The 22,468-nt window shown below is 37.8% G+C and overlaps 1 protein-coding gene and 1 pseudogene across 4 annotated transcripts in view; one reads left to right on the top strand and one right to left on the bottom strand.

The window, feature by feature from the left end:
• The window catches only part of Mbd5 (methyl-CpG binding domain protein 5), a 481,517-nt gene that overhangs the window by 381,535 nt on the left and 77,514 nt on the right, over positions 1 to 22,468 (top strand). The window lies entirely within an intron of this gene.
• LOC124981194 (gamma-aminobutyric acid receptor-associated protein-like) lies at positions 9,153 to 9,506 on the bottom strand (annotated as a pseudogene).

Here is a 22,468-nt window from a genome sequence, read left to right on the forward strand (position 1 = left end):
GATTAAGTATATTATGATGCCCCCAGTATCCTTTTTCTTGCTCAGTATGCCTTTGGCCATTTTGGGACTCATATACTTCCAAATGATGTTAAGAACTGTTTTTTCTAATTCTGTGAGGAATATCATTGTATATTGCTTTTGGTATAATGGCCATTTTGACAATATTAATTCTGCCTATCCAAGAACAAGGTCATTCTGTCTTCTAAAGTCTTCAATTTCTTTCTTCAGTGTTTTATAATTTTCATTGTAGAGGTCTTTTACCTCCTTGGTTAGATTAATTTCCAAGTTTTTTTTTTTTTTTTTTTTTTAGGTTATTGTGAATGGGATGTTCTTCCTGATTTCTTCCTCAACTGAATCACTGTCGTAGTATAGGAAAGCTGTTGCCTTTGGGTGTTGATTTTGTATCCTCCTACTTTGCCAAACTCATTTATAAGCTCTAGAAGTCTTCTGGTGATATTTTTGGGTCTTACCCGCAAACAGAAATTGGTTACTTTCTTCTTTTCCTATTTATATTATTTTAATTTCATTTTCTTGCCTGATTGGTCTCACCTGTGTTTCAAGAACAATATTGAATAGGAGTGATGAGTGTGGACAACATGTCTTGATCCTAATTTTATATATTTTTTTTCCATTTTTTTTTATTGTAAACAAATGGGATACATGTTGTTTCTCTGTACATGGCATAAAGGCATACCATTTGTGTAATCATAAATTTACATAGGGTAATGTTGGTTGATTCATTCTGTTATTTTTCCCTTCCCCCACCCCTCCCACCCCTCTTTTCACTCTATACACTCCTTCCTTCCTCCATTCTTGCCCCCCTCCCTAACCCTAACTCTAACCCTAACACTAACCCCTCCCGCCCCCCATTATATGTCATCATCCACTTATTAACGATATCATTTATCCTTTGGTTTTTTGAGATTGGCTTATCTCACTTAGCATGATATTCTCCAATTTCATCCATTTGCCTGCAAATGCCATAATTTTATCATTCTTTATGGCTGAGTAATATTCCATTGTATATATATAACACAGTTTCTTTATCCATTCATCAATTGAAGGACATCTAGGTTGGTTCCACAATCTGGCTATTGTGAACTGAGCAGCTGTGAACATTGATGTGGCTGTATCTCTGTAATATGCTGATTTTAAGTCCTTTGGGTATAGGCCAAGGAGTGGGATAGCTGGGTCAAATGGTGGTTCCATTCCAAGTTTTCTAAGGAGTCTCCACACTGCTTTCCAGAGTGGCTGCACTAATTTGCAGCCCCACCAGCAATGTATGAGTGTACCTTTCTCCCCACATCCTCGCCAACACCTGTTGTTGCTTGTATTCTTGATAATCGCCATTCTAATTGGGGTGAGATGGAATCTTAGAGTGGTTTTGATTTGCATTTCTCTTATTACTAGAGATGTTGAACATTTTTCCATATGTTTGTTGATTGCTTGTAGATCTTCTTCTGTGAAGTGTCTATTCATTTCCTTAGCCCATTTGTCGATTGGATTATTTGCATTCTTGGTGTAGAGTTTTTTGAGTTATTTATATATTCTGGAGATTAGTGCTCTATCTGAAGTATGATTGGCAAAGACTTTCTCCCACTCTGTAGGCTCTTTCTTCTCATTGCTGATAATTTCCTTTGCTGAGAGAAAGCTTTTTAGTTTGAATCTATCCCAGCTATTGATTCTTGCTTTTACTTCTTGTGCTATGGGAGTCCTGTTGAGGAAGTCTGGTCCTAAGCCAACATGTTTAAGCTCTGGACCTACTTTTTCTTCTATAAGATGCAGGGTCTCTGGTCTGATTCCAAGGTCCTTAATCCATTTTGAGTTTAGTTTCGTGCATGGTGAGAGATATGGATTTAGTTTCATTCTGTTGCATATGGATTTCCAATTCTCCCAGCACCATTTGTTGAAGAGGCTATCTTTTCTCCATTGCATATTTTTGGCCCCTTTGTCTAGTATGAGAAAATCGTATTTATTTGGGTTTGTGTCCGTGTCCTCTATTGATCCACCTTTCTATTTTGGTACCAATACCATGCCGGTTTTGTTACTATTGCTTTGTAGTAGAGTTGAAGATCTGGTATTGCGATACCCCCTGCTTCGCTCTTGCTACTGAGGATTGCTTTAGCTATTCTAGGTTTTTTATTCTTCCAGATGAATTTCATAATTGCTTGCTCTATTTCTGCAAGGTACATCATTGGGATTTTAATTGGAATTGCATTGCATCTGTGTAGCACTTTAGGTAGTATGACCATTTTGACAATATTAATTCTGCCTATCCAAGAACATGGGAGATCTTTCCATCTTCTAAGGTTTTCTTTAATTTCTTTCTTTAGTGTTCTGTAGTTCTCATTGTAGAGGTCTTTCACCTCTTTTGTGAGATTGATTCCCAAGTATTTTATTTTTTTCGATGCTATTGTGAATGGGGTAGTTTTCCTAATTTCTCTTTCTGAAGATTCATCACTTATGTATAAAAATGCATTGGATTTATGAGCATTGATCTTGTAACCTGCTACTTTACTGAATTCACTTATGAGTTCTACAAGTTTTCTGGTGCAATTTCCTGGTTCCTCTAAATATATAATCATGTCATCAGCGAACAGGGATAGTTTGAGTTCTTCTTTTCCAATTCGTATCCCTTTAATTTCTTTGGTTTGTCTAATTGCTCTGGCTAGAGTCTCAAGGGCGATGTTGAATCAAAGTGGTGAAAGAGGGCATCCCTGCCTTGTTCCAGTTTTTAGGGGGAATGCTTTCAGTTTTTCACCATTTAGAATCTTATTAGCCATGGGCTTAGCGTAGATGGCCTTTACAATGTTAAGGAATGTTCCCACTATCCCTATTTTTTCTAGTGTTTTGAGCATGAAGGGGTGCTGTATTTTATCGAATGCTTTTTCTGCATCTATTGAAATAATCATGTGATTCTTAACTTTAAGTCTATTGATATGGTGAATTACATTTATTGATTTCCTGATGTTGAACCAACCTTGCATCCCTGGGATGAAACCCACTTGATCATGGTGCACTATCTTTTTAATATGTTTTTGTATGCAATTTGCTAAAATTTTGTTGAGAATTTTTGTGTCGATGTTCATTAAGGATATTGGTCTGAAATTTTCTTTCCTTGATGTGTCTCTGTCTGGTTTAGGTATCAGGGTAATATTGGCTTCATAGAACGAGTTTGGGAGGGTTCCCTCCTCTTCTATTTCATGGAATACTTTGAGGAGTATTGGAATGAGCTCTTCTTTAATGGTTTTGTAGAACTCGGCTGAGAACCCATCTGGTCCTGGACTTTTCTTCGTTGGTAGGCTTTTGATGACTTCTTCTATTTCATTACTTGAAATTGGTCTATTTAAATTGTGTATGTCCTCCTCGTTCAGTTTAGGCAATTCATATGTCTCTAGAAACCTGTTGATGTCTTCGAAATTTTCTATTTTTTGGAGTATAGATTTTCAAAATAGCTTCTAATTATGATTTGTATTTCAGTCGTGTCTGTTGTGATATTTCCTTGTTCATTCCGAATTTTAGTGATTTGGGTTTTCTCTCGTCTTCTCTTTGTTAGTGTGGCTAAAGGTTTATCAATTTTGTTTATTTTTTCGAAGAACCAACTATTTATTTTGTCAGTTTTTTATATTGTTTATTTTGTTTCAATTTCGTTGGTTTCAGCTCTGAGTTTAACTGTTTCCTGTCTTCTACTACTTTTGGTGTTGGTCTGTTCTTCTTTTTCTAGGACTTTGACCTGTAGTGTTAGGTCGTTTGTTTGTTGAGTTTTACTTCTTTTATTAAATGCTCCATGAAATAAATTTTCCTCTAAGTACTGCTTTCATAGTGTCCCAGAGATTTTGATATGATGTTTCTTTGTTCTCATTTACCTCTAAGGATTTTTTAATTTCCTTCCTAATATCTTCTGTTATCCATTCATCATATAATAGCATATTGTTGGAGTAGTTCTGTTTTTTTACTCTTTCATTTATTTCTAATTTCAATCCATTATGATCTGATAGAATACAAGGTAGTGTCTCTATCTTCTTGTATTTGCTAACATTAGCTTTGTGGCATAATATATGGTCTATTTTAGAGAAGGATCCATGTGCTGCTAAGAAGAAAGTGTATTCGCTCTTGGTTGGATGGTATATTCTATAAATGTCCATTAAGTCTAAATTATTGATTGTGTTATTGAGATCTATGGTTTCTTTGTTCAATTTTTGTTTGGAAGATCTGTCCAGTGGTGAGAGAGGCGTGTTAAAATCACCTAGTATTATTGTGTTATGGTCTATTTGGTTTCTAAAATTGGGAAGGATTTGTTTGACATACATGGATGTGCCACTGTTTGGGGCATAGATATTTATGATTGTTATATCTTGATGATTTATGCTTCCCTTAAGCAGTATGAAATGTCCTTATTTATCCCTTCTGACTAACTTTGGCTTGAAGTCCACATTATCTGAAATGAGGATGGATACCCCAGCTTTTTTGCTGTGTCCATGTGCATGGTATGTTTTTCCCCATCCTTTCACCTTTAGTCTATGGGTATCTCTTTCTATGAGATGAGTCTCTTGCAGGCAACATATTGTTGGATCTTTCTTTTTAATCCAATCTGCCAGAGTATGTCTTTTGATTGATGAATTCAGGCCATCAATATTCAGGGTTATTATTGAGATATGATTTGTATTCCCGGTCAATTGGCTCATTTTATTTATTTATTTATTTATTTATTTATTTATTTTTTGACACAGCTTGGTTCCTCCTTTATTTGACAATTCCTTTAGGATAGTTCCTCCCTTTGCTGATTTGCTTCTTTGTTTTTCATCTCTTCCTCATGGAATATTTTGCTGAGAATGTTCTGTAATGCTGGCTTTCTTTTTGTAAATTCTTTTAGCTTTTGTTTATCATGGAATGATTTTATTTCATCATCAAATTTGAAGGTAAGTTTTGCTGGGTATAAGATTCTTGGTTGGCATCCATTTTCTTTCAGAGCTTGAAAAATGTTGTTCCAGGCCCTTCTAGCTTTTAGGGTCTGGATTGAAAAATCTGCTGATATCCGTATTGGTTTCCCCCTGAATGTAATTTGGTTCTTTTCTCTCACAGCCTTTAAAATTCTGTCTTTATTTTGTATGTTAGGTATTTTCATTATAATGTGCCTTGGTGTGGGTCTGTTGTAATTTTGTGTATTTGGTGTCCTGTAAGCCTCTTGAACTTGATCTTCCATTTCATTCTTCAGATTTGAGAAATTTTCTGATATTATTTCATTGAATAGGTTGTTCATTCCTTTGGTTTGTTTCTCTAAGCCTTCCTCAATCCCAATAATTCTCAAATTTGGCCTTTTCATGATATCCCATAGTTCTTGGAGATTCTGTTCATGATTTCTTACCATCTTCTCTGTTTGTTCAACTTTATTTTCAATGTTAAATATTTTGTCTTCAATGTCTGAGGTTCTGTCTTCCAGGTGTTCTATCCTATTGGTTATGCTTTCTATGGAGGTTTTAACTTGGTTTATTGTTTCCTTCATTTCAAGGATTTCTGTTTGTTTGTTTTTTTTCAATATCTCTAACTCTTTATTGAAATGATCTTTTGCTTCCTGTATTTGCTCCTTTAACTGTCGATTGGTGCTATCATTCAATGCCTGTATTTGCTCTTTCATCTCATCGTTTGCTTCCCTGATCATTTTAATTATGTACATTCTGAACTCCCTTTCTGTCATTTCTTCTGCCATGCTGTCGTTGGATTTTATTGATGTAACATCTAGATTTGTTTGGGGCATTTTCTTCCCTTGTTTTCTCATATTGTTGAGGAATCAGTGGGTCATTAAGATATTGCAGATTTCCTCTATTGACTTATAATGTCCCTAAAGATTGCTAGTATATCCCCTCTTATCCTTCAGTAGCCTGAAGTCTTGGAGGAAGTTGATAATGCGGTGCTCCACAAGGAAGCTGCCTCTCTAGGGTTGGTGACCTTCAGGTGGGATATATTCCCTGATAGTGGGCAGAGGTGCCTCCACTTGTTGACCAATGGTCATCCAAAGGGGAACTACGCTGCAGGCTGAGGCAGCCTGTGTCTCTGGTTTTACCATCCTTGTGGGAAAACCTCACCTGGCAGGGAAGACTCACATGGTGGAGAGGTCTCGCTGGTCAGTTCCCCTCCTAGAGGTTCCCCTCAATCTACAACTACCGCCTGGGCTGGGCTGTCTTCCTCTGCAACGTTCCCAGGGGCCCGGACCTACCTCCTGGGCCTGGGAGCCTCACCCTTCGCAGACGAGTCTCCTTAGGCTGCCTCTCCTCAGAGAATCTGCCCGCAGTCCTGGAAACTTCGCTCCGCCCCTAGGCGTGTCTCTGTGCAGCTCTTCCAGCAAGAAATCGCCTATGTCCTGGGACCCTGCTCTGCACCTGATCGCCTGGCTATGCGGCCCCTCCTCTGAACCGCCACCTGGAACCCCGTACAATAGCTCCAAGACCCAGAGACCCGCCACACACCAATTCCTCCGGACAGCCGCCCGGTTTCCGACACAGTCACTAGGAGTCCAAGCAACTCACTTCGCGTCTCCTCCTCCCGCCAACCGCTCCTAGCCCTTGGCAGTCACTCCGAGTCCAAGTGACCCACCCTGTTCCTCCTCCTCCTCGGGGTAGCCCCCTGGGTGTTCAGGAGCAGTCGCTCGGAGACCAAGCGACCCACCGTGCTCCTCCTCCAGGCAGGCCACCAGTGTTCAGGAGCGGTCGCTTTTAGTCCATCAACTCACCACTCGCCTCCTCCTCTGGCAACTGCCTGTGGCTCTGTTGCAGTCACTCCTAGACCAAGCGACCCACCGCGCTTCTCTTCCTCTGGGCAGCCCCCCAGTGTTCAGAAGCGGTCGTTCTGAGTCTAAACAGCTCGCGACACAGCTCCTCCTCAGGCAGCCGCCCAGAGCCCCAGTGGTTGCTCCGAGTCCAAGCGCTGTGCTGAGCCGCCTCCTCTACTATGATCCCAGTTGTCCGTGTTTACCGCTTCTGTGGGGGGCGGGGTGCCTCGCTGAGCAACTCTACTTCACAAAGTTCCCTGCATTCTGGGGCTACCACCCCATCCGGGATGCCTCCCCAAAGGGAGAGACTCACCCGGCGGCTTTGAGTTGGTCCCAAGTCTCTCACTATCTCCTCTTTGAATCCTGCGTCCTGGAGCAACATGAAATGCAGCTGCCCTCTAGTCCGCCATCTTGAAAACCTGTTCCTAATTTTATAAGAATGCTTTTAATTTTTCTCCAGTGTGATGCTGGCTTTGCATTTGTCATAAATAGCCTTAATGTTATTGAAGTAAGTTCCTTTCATTTCTACCTTCTCCAGAATTTTTAACAAGAATGGGTGCTGCATTTTATCAAAGAGTTTTTTTTTTTTTGCATTTATTGAGATAATCATGTGATTCTTCTCCTTAACTCTGTTTAAGTGGTGAGTTACATTTGTTGATTTGCTTGTGTTGAACCAACCTTCTATCTCTGGAATGAAACCCACTTGATCATGGTGTACTATCTTCTTCTTCATATGTTTTTCAATGCAATTTGCTAATATTTTATTAGGGATTTTTGCATTTCAGGGATATTGATCTGTAGTTTTCTTTTCTTGATTTGTCTTTGTCTGGTTTTGACACAGGTTTAGACTGGCTACATAAAAAGTATTTGGTAATGTTTCCTCTCTTTCAATTTCATGGAATAATTTTTTTATTTTTTGATTCATTGTACACAATTGGGGTACAAGTTTCATTTCTCAGGTTGTACATGACATAGAGTCACACTGTTTGTGTAATCATACATGTACATAGGGTAATGATGTTTGTCTCATTCCATTATCTTTCCCCTCCCCACTCCTTATTTCTCTCCACACAATCCATCCTTCCTCCATTCTTCCCTTCCCCTGCCCCCATTATGTGTCATCATCCATCCACTTATCAAGAGAAATCATTTGGTCTTTGTTTTTTTGGGATTGGATTATTTCTATTAGCATGATATTCTCCAGCTCCATCCATTTACCTGAAAATGCCATAATTGTATTCTTCTTTATGGCTGAATAATATTCCTTTGTGTGTGTGTATATATATATCACAGTTTATTTATCCATTGACCTATTGAAGGGCATCTAGGTTGGTTCCACAATCTAGCTATTGTGAATTTAGCAGCTATGAACATTGATGTGGCTGCATCAGTGTAGTATGCTGGTTTTAAGTACTTTGAGAATAGGCCAAGGAGTGGGACAGCTGGTCAAATGGTGGTTCCATTTTCGTGGAATATTTTGAGAAAGGCTGGTGTTAGTTCATTTCTAAAGGTCTGGTAGAACTCAGCTGAGAATCCATCAGGTCCTGGACTTTTCTTTTTTGAAAGACTTTAATTGCTATCTCAATTTCATTACTTGATATTTATCTGTTTTGGTTTTCTACATCTTCCTGATTCCATTTAAGCAATCATAAGTGTCTCAGCATTTTGCAATGTCTTCTAGATTTTCCAGTTTATTAGAGTATAAATTTTCAAAATAATGTGTAATGATCATCTGTATTTCAGAAGCATCTTCTTCAGTTTTGTTGATTTTGGTCTTCTCTTTCTCTTCTTTTGGCTAATTTGGCTAAAGGTTTATCAATCTTGATTTATCATTTCAAAGAACAAACTCTTCATTGCATTCATGGTCTTTTTAAAATTTTTTATCTTGGTGGTTTCCTCTTTCTTGATGTGCCTTCTACCTTCCCCGCACAATTTCAGGCCCTTCCATCTACCCCCAAAAAAGAAAGTAATGAAAGGAAGGGATTGTGGGAGTTCTGAGCTCTCTGGGCAGTTAGAAAGGAACCGAAACCAAAACAATCACTGGAGGTGACAGAGATTGACAATCAAAAAGTCTAAAGTGGAGTAGGGACAGAGGACAGAGAAAGGTGGGGAAAGGGGAGAAAGCAGAGGTGCCATGTCCACCATTACGCCTCCTGCTAAGAGGAGCTGGAGAGAATGCCTCAAACATTAAGATGTGCAGATCCTGCATTGGGGATATAGCTCAGTTGGTAGAGTGCCTGCCTTGAATGCACAGGGCCCTAGGTTTAATCCCCAACACCACAAAAAAAAAAAAAAAAAAGTGCAGGTCTTGAAGAAGGGAGGTGGAGGTCAAGAAAAGTGTACCACCTTTTTGTGGAATGGGACCCCCACCTCAGGGGCAGCAGCTTCACAGACCATAGACACTTTCATCACTATAGGCAATGTATAGAACTCTTCTTCATGGTGTTCATGGTACAGCTGACCCATAATGACACTAGTGAGTGGAATAATGTCCATTGTTGACAAAGGAAAACAAGGCATCCTCGGCTCATAGATGAATTCACTTCCAGATAAAGAAGTAGAACTGACCAATGGTGAGATCAGAAGGCACCAAGTATTTCTTTTTGTCCAGCTCTCCTATCCAAGCTTTAGGAGGCTTTTTTACTATCACCAGGACCCAGTCCGGATATTTCTTTCAAATCTTCTCACCCTTAGACCAGCGCTTCTTGAACAGATGCTCCTCTTTGTACATGAACTTCATCCTCCCAAGAACTGGGCTGGACTAAGCTGGGAGAGAACTGGGGTTGGAAATTGGGGCATTCGCAGTTGGATTCCCTGTGTATTGTCTCTTTATTCTCAATTTCATTGATTTCAGCTCTGATCTTAATTATTTCCTGACTTCTACTGATTTTGAAATTCATTTGTTATTCTTTTTCTAAGGCCTTTAGGTGAAGCATAAATGTACTTGGAATCTATTTTTTTAATGTAGGCACTCAATGCTATAAATTTTCCTCTTAGAACTCTTATACTGTCCCCAAAAATTTGATATGTTGTATCTGTTATCCTTTGTTTCCAAGAATTTCTTGATTTATACTAATCATTACCTCTTTGACCCATTCTTCATTTAAAAGAGTATTGTTCGATCTCCATGTTTATGTGATTTCTATTGTTTTCTTGCTGTTGAATCCTAGTTTCATTTCATTATGATCTGATAGGATGCATCAGATCGTATTTTTTTTTTTATTTGCTAGGATATATATTGTCACCTGGAATATGGTCTATTTTGGAAAATGTTCCATGACCTACTGAGAAGAAGGTAAATTCAGCTGTTTGGGAGTGAAATATTCTGTAGATATCTGTTATGTCCATTTGATTTATAATTTTATTCAGGTTGGAAATGTCATCATTGTTTTTATGTTTTGATGACCTGTCTATTGGTGATAGGGTGTGTTGAAATCTGCCATTATTACTGTGTTGGGGTCTATTTGAGATTTAATGGCAAGGAGTATTTCTTTATGAAATTGGATGCACTGATGTTTGGGGTATAAATATTTACTATCATTATATTTTGTTGGATTTTTTCCCTTCACCAGAATGTAGTGTTCTTCTTTGTCTCTTCTGATTAATTTTTTGCTTAAAATCTACTTTGTCAAGGATGAGAATAGCTACTCATGCTTATTTTTGGAGTCCATTTCAGTGGAATAATTTTTTCCATCCTTTTACCTTCCAACTCTGAGTGTCTTTGCCTATGAGATGAGTCTCTTACAAGCAAGAGTTGCATCAGTTCCACTAATCTATGCCTTTTAATTGGGGGTTGATGCCATTAACATTCAGTGTTAGTTTGGATATGTGTTTGTGGTTTTCTATCATTTGACTTTTGTTTTTTTAACAGACTGCATTTTGATTCATTGTACACAAATGGGGTACATCATTTCATTTCTATGGTTGTGCACCAGGAGGATTCATACCATTCATGTAATCATACATGTTCATAGGGTAATGATGTCTGTCTCATTCCACCATTTTTCATACCCCCTCCCTCTCATTTCCCTCTACATAATCTAAAGTTTTTCCATTCTTCTCTCACCCCCCATCTTCCCACCCCCATTATATATCATCATCCACTTAACAGGGAAAACATTCAGTCTTTGCTTTTTGGGGATTGACTTATTTCACTTAGCATGATATTCTCCAGTTCCATCCATTTATTTGAAGATGCCATAATATTATTATTCTTTATTGCTGAATAATATTCCATTGTGTATATAGACCACAGTTTCTTATCCATTCATCTGTTGAAGGGCATCTAGGTTGGTTCCACAACCTAGCTATTGTGAATTGAGCAGCTATAAACATTATGAGGCTGCGTTGCTGTAGTATGCTAATTTTAAGTCCTTTGGGTATAAACTGAGGAGTGGGATAACTGGATCAAAAGGTGGATACAATCAATAAAAAAAAAGCCTACAGATGGGAGAAAATCTTTTCCACACGCACTTCAGATAGAGCACTTATCTCCAAAATTGATAAAGAACTTACAAAACTTTACACCAAATATGCAAAGAACCCAGTCAATAAATGGGTCAAGGAACTGGACAGACACTTTACAGAAGAAGACATACAGGTGATTAATAAATATATGAAAAAGTGTTCAACATCTCTAGTGATTAGTGAAATGCAAATTAAAACAACTCTAAGATTTCATCTTATTCCAATTAGAATGGCTATTATCAAGAACACAAACAATAATAGATGTTGGCATAGACATGGGGGAAAAGGCACACTTTTACATCACTAGTGGAGTCGCAAATTGGTGCAGCCACTCTGGAAAGCAGTGTGGAGAATCCTCATTTGACTTTTTTGCTGTATTTAATCCTGTCCTGATTCTCCTTTACTTGATTACTCTTCTATTGATCTTCCTCTGGGAGCTCTGAATTTTGCTTTTGGGTGCCTGTGTGTGCAGCTTATCTCTGAGTATGCTTTAAATGCTTGCTAGGTGGTCATGAATTCTTTAAAAAGTTATTCTTGTCGTAGAAAGTTTTTATTTCCTCCCGAAATTTGAGACTGAGATTTGTTGGATATAGTAAGTTTGGCTTAACATTGTTTTCTTTTAGAGCTTTTAATATCTCATTCCAGATTTTAGCATCTGAACTGAGAAATCAGAAGTGAGCCTCTATAACTTTCTCATTGAAAATGTTCTTAATGCCTTTAGCTTGTATCTCCATGTTCTCTTTTAACCTAATGATTCTTTGGTTTTTTGATGTTGTCCCAGAGTTCTTGTATATTTTGATCATGTTTTATCATTTTTTCCTTTTATCATGTTTTGTGTATTCTAGCTCACATACCCTGTTTTAAAAGCCTGGACTTCCATCTTCAAGGGCTGAAGTTCTGTTTTTTATGCAATCTAATCTGTTATTTATGCTTTCAAGTGAATTTGGGGAGTGGGAGATAACAGGGATTGAATCCAGGGGTTGCTTAACCACTGAGTCATATCCCCAGCCCTCTTTATTTTTTATTTTGAGACAAGTTCTGACTAAGTTCCTTAGGGTCTCACTAAATTGTTGAGACTGACTTTGAACTTGTGATCCTCCTGCCTCAGCCTGCCAGGTTGATGGGATTATAGGCATGGGCCACCACACCTGGGTCAAGTGAATTTTTAATTTGATTGATTGTGTCTTTCATTTCTAGGAGTTCTGATTTGTTTCTTTTCCATTTTTCTATTTCTTTATTGAAGTGGTCTTTCATCTCCTATATTTTCTCTCTTACTTCCTCTCTTTCTTTAGTTCATTGAACATTTTAATAATCACTTTTCATAATCTTTCTCTGTGATTTTGTCCACTTCCACATCAGTGGGATCCTTCATTGGGAGATTGTGAATTTGGGAGGGTGGAATTTGTTTTCCTGCTTTCTCATGTTTTCAGAGGACTTGGGCTTGCATATCAGTTGAGATGGATTTCCCTTCCTCTTTATTATGTATGTCCTTTAGTGTCTAATTATCTTATTTTTCCTGGGACTTCTCTCTGGTTTTGATATATGAATAGATATCAAGCGATGGGACCTAGGGTCCCCTTCCAATTACTCCCCCTTCAGTCTTGATTATTGGTTTGGGGTTTTTGACTCCTCAGTTCTTTGAGTTGGAGTAATATTGAGGCTCAGGTAGGGCTAGATCATGTGTGGGATGAGATTTCTGTTGCTTGATTGAGATGAGTATTTCTTGGCAGCAGGATCTCTACTCTGTGATCTTGAACTGCCCCAATCTCTTTCCAGCACACAGGACAGAGGGAGAAACTAGGAATTTTAGCAACAGAGGTACAGCCTTAAGATAAATGTCCAGTGTCTTCTTTGACATCTGTAACACTAATTGCCACTTATATAGGATTTTTGGGGTCAGCATTTAACAACACTACCAACAATAAAAAACTGTGAGCTAGATCAGGCATTTGACAGCAAATGTCTACTATGTTGCCCACTGTTTTAGTAATCACAATAACAAATTGAGTAGGAATTACATATACTATATAATTTCTATTATTTAGTGATATTACAGTGTTTTAAATAAGAGAAAATAGGTTTTTGCAAAGTGATCATAGGAGAAGCAAGATATAGATAGCAGGTGTAAGCTATAAAGAAGAAGGAATAAAAAATTAATTGAAAGTAATGAAAAAAAGAAAGACAGGAGGAGGAGACAGGAAATTTTGGCTGTTACAGTGGAGGTGGGGATAGTGAAGAAGGGGAGATAGGAGGACCCAGAATGTAGGTATGGATGAACTAGCAAATGTAAAATCAAAACAGCTCGAACCCTCATATAATTTTGCCCCACCTAAGTCTAATCTAGACTAAATAATGAGTATGTGCAGGAGAAAGATATTAATGTGAAGTAAAGTTATATGAACATATATGCATATTTTCAAACCTATCCATGCAGAGCATATATTACCACACATGCACACTCACATAACACACAAAACCATGCATAATGAAAAAAAGTGAAGAATAATACAATAAGATGAAATGATATTTCAAAAAAACTGAAAACAAAACATTAAAATTTACGAAGACTAAAACAATGGAAAAATGAAGAAAGAAGAAAAAAAGAAGAAAGAAAAAGAAAAACATCTTAATGAGAGAGAGCTTGTTTCCACTACAGTGGTCAAATCTGTTGGTGGGGATGAGTTTTCATTCTTTTTATTTATGTTGGGCTCTGTATTTTTGGCCACTGTCTTTGTGTTCCTCATCTAGCTGCAGGGTATAGCAGCGCTCAGCTTCCAATCTCCTGGAATTTGTTGGAATAGATTAGTCAGTGCTTATGAATTTTGTAATCCTGTAGCAGGGATGATGCAAAGTTCTAGATTGGAGTTTCCAGTTGTTGGGCTTTGGATTTTGATGGATTTTGGAACTCTCTTGGTGGGTATTTGGGATTTATTCCATGCCCCTGTTGTTAGGAACTGTCAAACTCTGCTTGACTTCTGGATCTCTGAGACTTCCAATAAAATCCACTTTTAGGGGATAAGGACAAATCCTTCACAGGTTTCACCTCCACTAGTGTGAATGTGAATTATGGAGTGTTCACCCTGGAGTGCAGATACACTTGTGTGTCGCAGTGAGTATCTTTGCAATAACTCTTATGGGGTACTGGCTGTTTTGAAAATTTTCCCGTGGGATCCAGAAGCTGAATGGTCCAGGTAAAACGTTTTTTGTGCCCATTTCAGTCTCTCTGGTTCAGGCATCCTCTGAGAATTTTTTAGTCGGCTGCTCATAACTTTCTTTAAGAGTTCCCAATCCCATCTCTGTTCCCAACTATGCAGACTGTGCAGGGACAGCTTTCAATGCCCAGGCACATTTTTCTCCATACCCCACAGAGGACTTTCCACCCCTGTGGAATGATTTTGCCCCCATGAAACACTTTGGATTTGTTCACTGACATGTTTCCCCTACCAACTCTGCATCCATTAAAATCAGCCTTCCTCTGTAAACCACATGTTTTCCCAAGTCAATTCTTCTTTATTTTTTAACGTCTTCATTTACTGGCTACATGTCTCTTTTGTCTGAATTCCTCCACTCCATTCTGCTTCTGCTGCTGTTGGCAACTGGAGTTGGCACATCTCTAAGGTAGTATCTCTTATGTTCAAGTTATAAACTTTCTGTAGCTCTATGAATTTGTTTTACAGTTCCTTAGTTACCTGTCCAAGAAGGAGTCTTCCCTCTTTTGTAAGTCTGGTGCTGAGGAACTGCTGAGACCTGATTCCTTTCTCTAATCTTCCATCTTCTCCCTACTCAATAGGTATTTCTTAAGGTTATATAATATGTCAGATACTGGGCTAGGCACCAGACATAATATCATGAAAAGGGTAGACAAAATTATTGATCTTTTAGTAATTCTAATAATGGAGAAGATAATAAGTACATGAAATTATTTTAGTTAAGAATATCAGCAGTGAAGGAAACAGCACGAATTTTAAGGTGCCATTTGAACTAAAAAATTAGTATTGAGTATCAGAATAGTGTTTAGTCTAAGTCTACTTATTCCCTCTATTAAGCAAGGTATTTCTGAGTGTTCCACCCTAACCTCATGAGTTATGAACTAATGAGCAAGAGCAACCAAGAGAAGAGCTGGAGGAGTATTCCAGAAAACAGAACAGCAACGTTAGAAGCCCAACATGAAGAGTATGTTTGATGTGTTCTAGGTCTGAAAGGACAGCATGACTGGTGGGTCATCTGTGAAGATGAGAGTAGTATAAAATAAAGTCAAGGAAGTATTCAGAGGTCAAGTCACATAGCCTAAAGGGCTGATTCTTAGACTGTATGCCTTCCTGTTATTTTTGAAACATGTCCTTTTTATACCTGAGTCCCTCAGAAAACTCCATGTGCATTCACTTGAGCCTATATAGGTAATCTATTTCTCTCTTCTTTATCTTTGTGTCTAGGCTTGTTGTATATTCAGTGTCTCCTCTTTCCCCCACTTGAATAACTTCAAAAACCCTTCTTTGTCATTGTATAATAGATGATGGCCATGTTCTTTGAACTGGCTTTGAAAACTTGGAACTTTGCTTTTTATCCAGTCTAAAATAACTGTGTGACCACTCCCAGTGTTCTCTTCCTAGGCTTTTATAATCTCAAGAAAACATGTCCATAATTCCAACTATGCCTGCTGTTAATGAACAATACTCAAATACAAACATACAATTTTAAGAAAGAGTTGTGAGCAAGGCATCTAAAATCAGATGTCAGCTTTTAGAAATCCCAGAGACTTCTAACAGATTGCTTTACCCAATCTATTCTAACACAGCAATAAAAGATACCTTCCAAAAGTGCAAATAAGACTTTGTGCCTCCTCGTTTTATACTTTTTTGATGGCTTCTCACTGCAATTAAAATAAAAATAAAAACACAATGGTAATAAATAGAGCCCTACAGGATTCCTTCCTTACCTATTTCTCCAACCTCATCTCATGGCACTCCCCCTTTTCTCATTACACTCCCTTTATATGCTATTATGCTGCATTCCTTCCCTCAGTTTCTAGAACTACCCAGATTTTGTCTAACTCTTGAGTACTTTTCATGCATTTTTCTTTGCCTGGAATACTTTTCCCCAGTTCTCCTCTCATAGTCAGCTTCTTTCTCACCATTTGGCTTGAATGTCACCTCTTCAGAGAGGACTTTCTACCCATCCAAGAGAGTTCTTTCTTGTCCCTCACCTTTATTCTTTTGGGTCATTTTTTAATTCTTTCATCATACTTAACATGATCTTCAGTTATATATATTTATTTATTAGGTTTTGATCTATGTCCACCACTACAATATAAGCTTCAGAAAAGTAGGATCCAGATCTCTTATTCCTTACAATATGCCTGTAGTAGGCCCTATTCAAAAATTTAAATAACTTCATTCAACTTTATACTTAGCTCATGTGTTGTTGAATGTGTAAGTGAATAAACAGAAGAAAATTATAAAATTGATAGCAAAATTGAATTTTCAATTAACATTTTTTTTTAATACTGAAGTATTAAAGTTCAGCAAGGGGGAAAGGACATATAGGTATTATAAAATCCTCATTATCTGAATTACTGATTCAATGTTATCCTGTGAATCTTGTGAAAATCCACTGCTAAATAATTTTAAAAGACTAGTATGAACATTATGACCATTATAATCTCATAGCATGTGTTTTATTAAATATAATATCATTTTTAATCATTTACAACAAGTCTTCCTCTTGTATTCGTTAGACTGATGCAGACTTGGTAATATAAAATTTTCCATTGGCTCTCAAATATATAGATTGATAATAGATATGAATAGATTGCAGTTGCTAGGAATTTTTTAGAAAATTGGAGCCATTCCCAAAAAACCAAAGGTGGAATATTCTCTCTGATAATGTGGATGCTAACCCACAACAAGGGAAGGTAGGGAGGGGAAGAATAGAAGTCCATTGGATTAGACAAATTGGAATGAAGGGAAAGGAGGGGGAGAAGAATAGGAAAGACAGTAGAATTAATCAGACATAACGTTCCTATCCTTGTACATGAATACACAACCAGAATAATGCAACATCATGCACAATCACAAGAATAGGATCCTAATTAGAATAAGTTATACTCCATATATGTGCAATATGCCAAAATATACTCTACTGTCATGTATATCTAAAAACAACAAATAATTTTTAAAGATGGAGTTTATATATTATTGAAATGTTTAGTAATACTGTTACAAAACCATAATTGAAAATATGAAATAATATAGGATTTAATCTTTTTATAATTCAACATTAGTCATATATATTGTTAAGTCACAGGCTTGAATTATAATGTCCTCTAACATTTTTTTCAAAAGTAATATTGTCTATTGAACTGTTCATGCTTAAAATCTACAAATTACCACTACAGTTCTTTATTGAAGTGTTCATGCTTAAAACATTAAAATTATTGCAGTCATGTCTTTAGATTTAATTGTTTATTATTAATAAGAAACTTAATATCTAAATTTGAAGTCTGAGGGTTTCAGGATTATTTTCTTACAAATATGATAAACTCCTTTCATTTGTCCCTCTTGTTTTTTAGTGCAAAACTGGTTATGTTTTATAGTTTCCTACTGTGTTTAATAGATGATTTATATGTCAACATCTGTTTCTGATTCCTTTTTGTATCTTTCTGATAAAATGAACAAATAAATACCTAGCAATATTTCTTAGCTATGATATAGAATTAATATATTCTTCCAAACATTATGTAATGTATTTCAGAGATTTTGTGTAGGTCATTAGAGACTAGTTTATTAGATGATTGGTTATTCTGACTCGCCAGTAATCCATCTTGAGAACTATTAAAAAATATTAAAACATAACCTATTCATGTTTAAAACAAAAAGCGGCAATAAAAAACAATCTTCAAATGATACCTATACTTAGTTCTTAGATACCTATATTATACTGAAACGTTGCTTTTGTTTCAGGTTGCCATGGAAGTTTTTTCATTAACATTAGATTGATTTACCCAGAGATAAAACTGCTTGCACCATTTCATCTCCTAATGTTCCTTAAGCCTCCTAAGCCAACTTAGCATTTTAACCTCCAACTCTTTCCAGATTCCCAGTGTCTTATGCTGAGTATTATTGAAACTCAGATATAACACATTGATGTACTCAATGTTAGCATCAAGGTCATTGTCAAATTTTTTAAGCATTTTAAGTCATTAAGGAAAAACTGAGTTTTAGGCTGACGAATTCCAAGGACATTTACATAATAAAATAAAGTTAAATGTCTTCATAACACCTTCTGTGTCTGGTCTAGAATTTTTTTTTTTTTTTTTTTTTGCTATGACATATCAAAATCCATGTTGATAAGCTTAGAAAAATGATATTTAATTGAATAATTGGGCGATCCAAGATGGTGGCCTGGAGGGTGACTGCATCTCCAGTCGCTCCAGAACCCAGGAGTCAAGAAGGGGAGGCATTGAGAGACTCAGACTAAAATAGAGCCATGGGTGAGTCTGCCCACTGGGTAAAGCTCGGCCCGAATGGCAGGCCCAGATAGAGGTGGCTTATCGGAGCCGGGCAGGGCAGCTAGAGTCTTCCACAGGCAGCCCTGCGCACTCCGGCGGTGGGCCCCTCCCACACAGCCAGCTTCTCCAGGTTCTCAGAGCAGGCCCACTAGTGAGAGCCTTTCTAATCAGAACAAGCTCCAAGTCCCGGAGCCAGTGCAGCGTGCTCCGGCCTGCAATCGGCCTCAGGGACCAGGACAGGGCAGCCAGAGACTTCCCCAAGCAGCCCGGCCCCCTGCGGTGGGAGGCGCCTTTCAAGGCTAGCTTCTCAGAGCAGACCGCCCAGTGAGAGCCTTTCTACACAGAGCCAGCCACAAGTCCCCAAGCCAACGGAGAGCTTCAATCCGCAAGCAGCCTCTGGGATCAGGGCAGGGCAGCCAGAGACTTCTCCAGGAGGCTCTGCCCACTCTGGCCGCAGGCTCTTTCCACGGGGCGATCCAAGATGGTGGCCTGGAGGGTGACTGCATCTCCAGTCGCTCCAGAACCCAGGACTCAAGAAGGAGAGGCATTGAGAGACTTGGACAAAAATAGAGTCACGGGGTGAGTCTCCTCCACTGGGCGAAACTTGGCCTGGGCGGCAGGCACAGATAGGGATGGCTTATCAGAGGAGGGCAGGGCAGCTAGAGTCTTCCCCAGGTAGCCTTCCACACTCCGGCGGTGGGCTTCTCCCACACGGCCAGCTGCACAGTGCAGGCCCCCAGTGAGAGCCTTTCCGCACAGAGCCAGCTCCAAGTCCTGGAACCAGTAGGGGGCTAGGGGCAGCTTTCTTCAGAAGCACTGCATTATCAAGTTCCTCCAAGACTTCAGGCTACTGAAGGCTGAGAGGTGATACACTGGAAATCTACAGGGACACTATAAGCCAATAGAGGAAATCTGCAATATCTCAGGGTCCCACTGACAGCTGACCAATATGAGAAAACAAGGGAAGAAAATGTCCCAAACAAACCTAGATACTACATCAATAAAGCCCAATGACAGCACAGCAGAAGAAATGTCAAAAAGGGAGTTCAGAATGTACATAATTAAAACAATCAGAGAAGCAAATGAGGAGATGAAAGAGCAAATGCAGGCATTGAAGGAGGAGATGAAAGAGCAAATGCAGGCATTGAATGATAGCACCAATCAACAGTTAAAAGAGCAAATACGGAAAGCAAGAGATCATTTCAATAAAGAGTTAGAGATACTGAAAAAAAAACAAACAGAAATCCTTGAAATGAAGGAACCAATAAACCAAGTTAAAAACTCCATAGAAAGCATAACCAATAGGATAGAACACCTGGAAGACAGAACCTCAGACATTGAAGACAAAGTATTTAATCTTGAAAACAAAGTTGGCCAAACAGAGAAGATGGTAAGAAATCATGAACAGAATCTCCAAGAACTGTGGGATATCATGAAAAGGCCAAATTTAAGAATTATTGGGATTGAGGAAGACTTAGAGAAACAAACCAAAGGAATGAACAATCTATTCAATGAAATAATATCAGAAAATTTCCCAAATCTGAAGAATGAAATGGAAAACCAACTAAAAGAGGCTTATAGGACTCCAAATATACAAAATTACAACAGACCCACACCAAGGCACATTATTATGAAAATACCTAACATACAAAATAAAGACAGAATTTTAAAGGTTGCGAGAGAAAAAAATCAAATTACCTTCAGAGGGAAACCAATAAGAATATCAGCAGATTTTTCAATCCAGACCCTAAAAGCTAGAAGGGCCTGGAACAACATTTACCAAGCCCTGAAAGAAAACGGATGCCAACCAAGAATCTTATACCCAGCAAAACTTACCTTCAAATTTGACGATGAAATAAGATCCTTCCATGATAAACAAAAGCTAAAGGAATTTACAAAAAGAAAGCCAGCATTACAGAACATTCTCAGCAAAATATTCCATGAGGAAGAGATGAAAAACAACGATGCAAATCAGCAACGGGAGGAACTAGCCTAAAGGAATAGCCAAATAAAGGAGAAACCAAATCATGTCAAAAAACAAACATGAGTCAAATGACTGGGAATACAAATCATATCACACTAATAACCCTGAATTTTAATGGCCTGAATTCATCAATCAAAAGACACAGACTGGCAGATTGGATTAAAAAGAAAAATCCAACAATATGCTGCCTGCAAGAGACTCATCTCATAGAAAGAGATACCCATAGACTAAAGGTGAAAGGATGGGAAAAACATACCATGCACATGGACTCAGCAAAAAAGCTGGAGTATCCATCCTCATTTCAGAAAATGTGGACTTCAAGCCAAAACTAGTCAGAAGGGATAAAGAAGGACATTACATGCTGCTTAAGGGAAGCATAAATCAGCAAGACATAACAATCATAAATATCTATGCCCCAAACATTGGCTCATCCACATACGTCAAACAAATCCTTCTCAATTCCAGAAATCAAATAGACCACAACACAATAATACTAGGCAATTTTAACACACCTCTCTCACCACTGGATAGATCTTCCAAACAAAAATTGAATAAAGAAAACATAGATCTCAATAACACAATCAACAATTTAGACTTAACCGACATATATAGAATATACCATCCAACAAAGAACGAATACACTTTCTTCTCAGCAGCACATGGATCCTTCTCTAAAATAGACCATATTTTATGCCACAAAGCTAATGTTAGCAAATACAAGAAGATAGAGATACTACCTTGTACTCTATCAGATCATAATGGATTGAAATTAGAAATAAATGACAGAATAAAAAACAAAAACTTCTCCAATACCTGGAGATTAAATAATATACTAATATAATGAATGGATAACAGAAGACATCAGGAGGGAAATAAAAAAATTCTTAGGAGTAAACGAGAACAAAGACACATCATATCAAAATCTCTGGGACACTATGAAAGCAGTACTTAGTGGAAGATTTATTTCATGGGGCGCATTCAACAAAAGAAGTAGAAATCAACAAATAAACGACTTAACACTACAACTCAAAGCCCTAGAAAAAGAAGAGCAGACGAACACCAAAAGTAGTAGAAGACAGGAAATAGTTAAAATCAGAGCCGAAATCAACAAAATTGAAACAAAAGAAACAATTGGAAAAATTAACAAAATAAATAGTTGGTTCTTTGAAAAAATAAACAAAATTGATAAACCCTTAGCCACACTAACAAACAGAAAGAGGGAGAAAACTCAAATTACTAAAATTCGGAATGAAAAAGGTAATATCACAACAGACACGATTGAAATACAAAACATAATTAGAAGCTATTTTGAAAATCTATACTCCAACAAAACAGAAAACCTCGAAGACATCAACAAATTTCTAGAGACATATGAATTACCTAAACTGAACGAGGAGGACATACACAACTTAAATAAATCAATTTCAAGCAATGAAATAGAAGAGGTCATCAAAAACCTACCAACAAAGAAAAGTCCGGGACCAGATGGGTTCTCAGCCAAGTTCTACAAAACCTTTAAAGAAGAGCTCATTCCAATACTCCTCAAAGTATTCCATGAAATAGAAGAGGAGGGAACCCTCCCAAACTCGTTCTATGAAGCCAATATCACCCTGATACCTAAACCAGACAGAGACACATCAAGGAAAGAAAATTTCAGACCAATATCCTTAACATCGACGCAAACATTCTCAACAAAATTTTAGCAGATCGCATACAAATATATATTAAAAAGATAGTGCACCAC

The sequence above is a fragment of the Sciurus carolinensis genome, chromosome 3 (genome assembly GCF_902686445.1).
Source record: "Sciurus carolinensis chromosome 3, mSciCar1.2, whole genome shotgun sequence".
NCBI classification, from domain to species: Eukaryota; Metazoa; Chordata; class Mammalia; order Rodentia; family Sciuridae; genus Sciurus; species Sciurus carolinensis.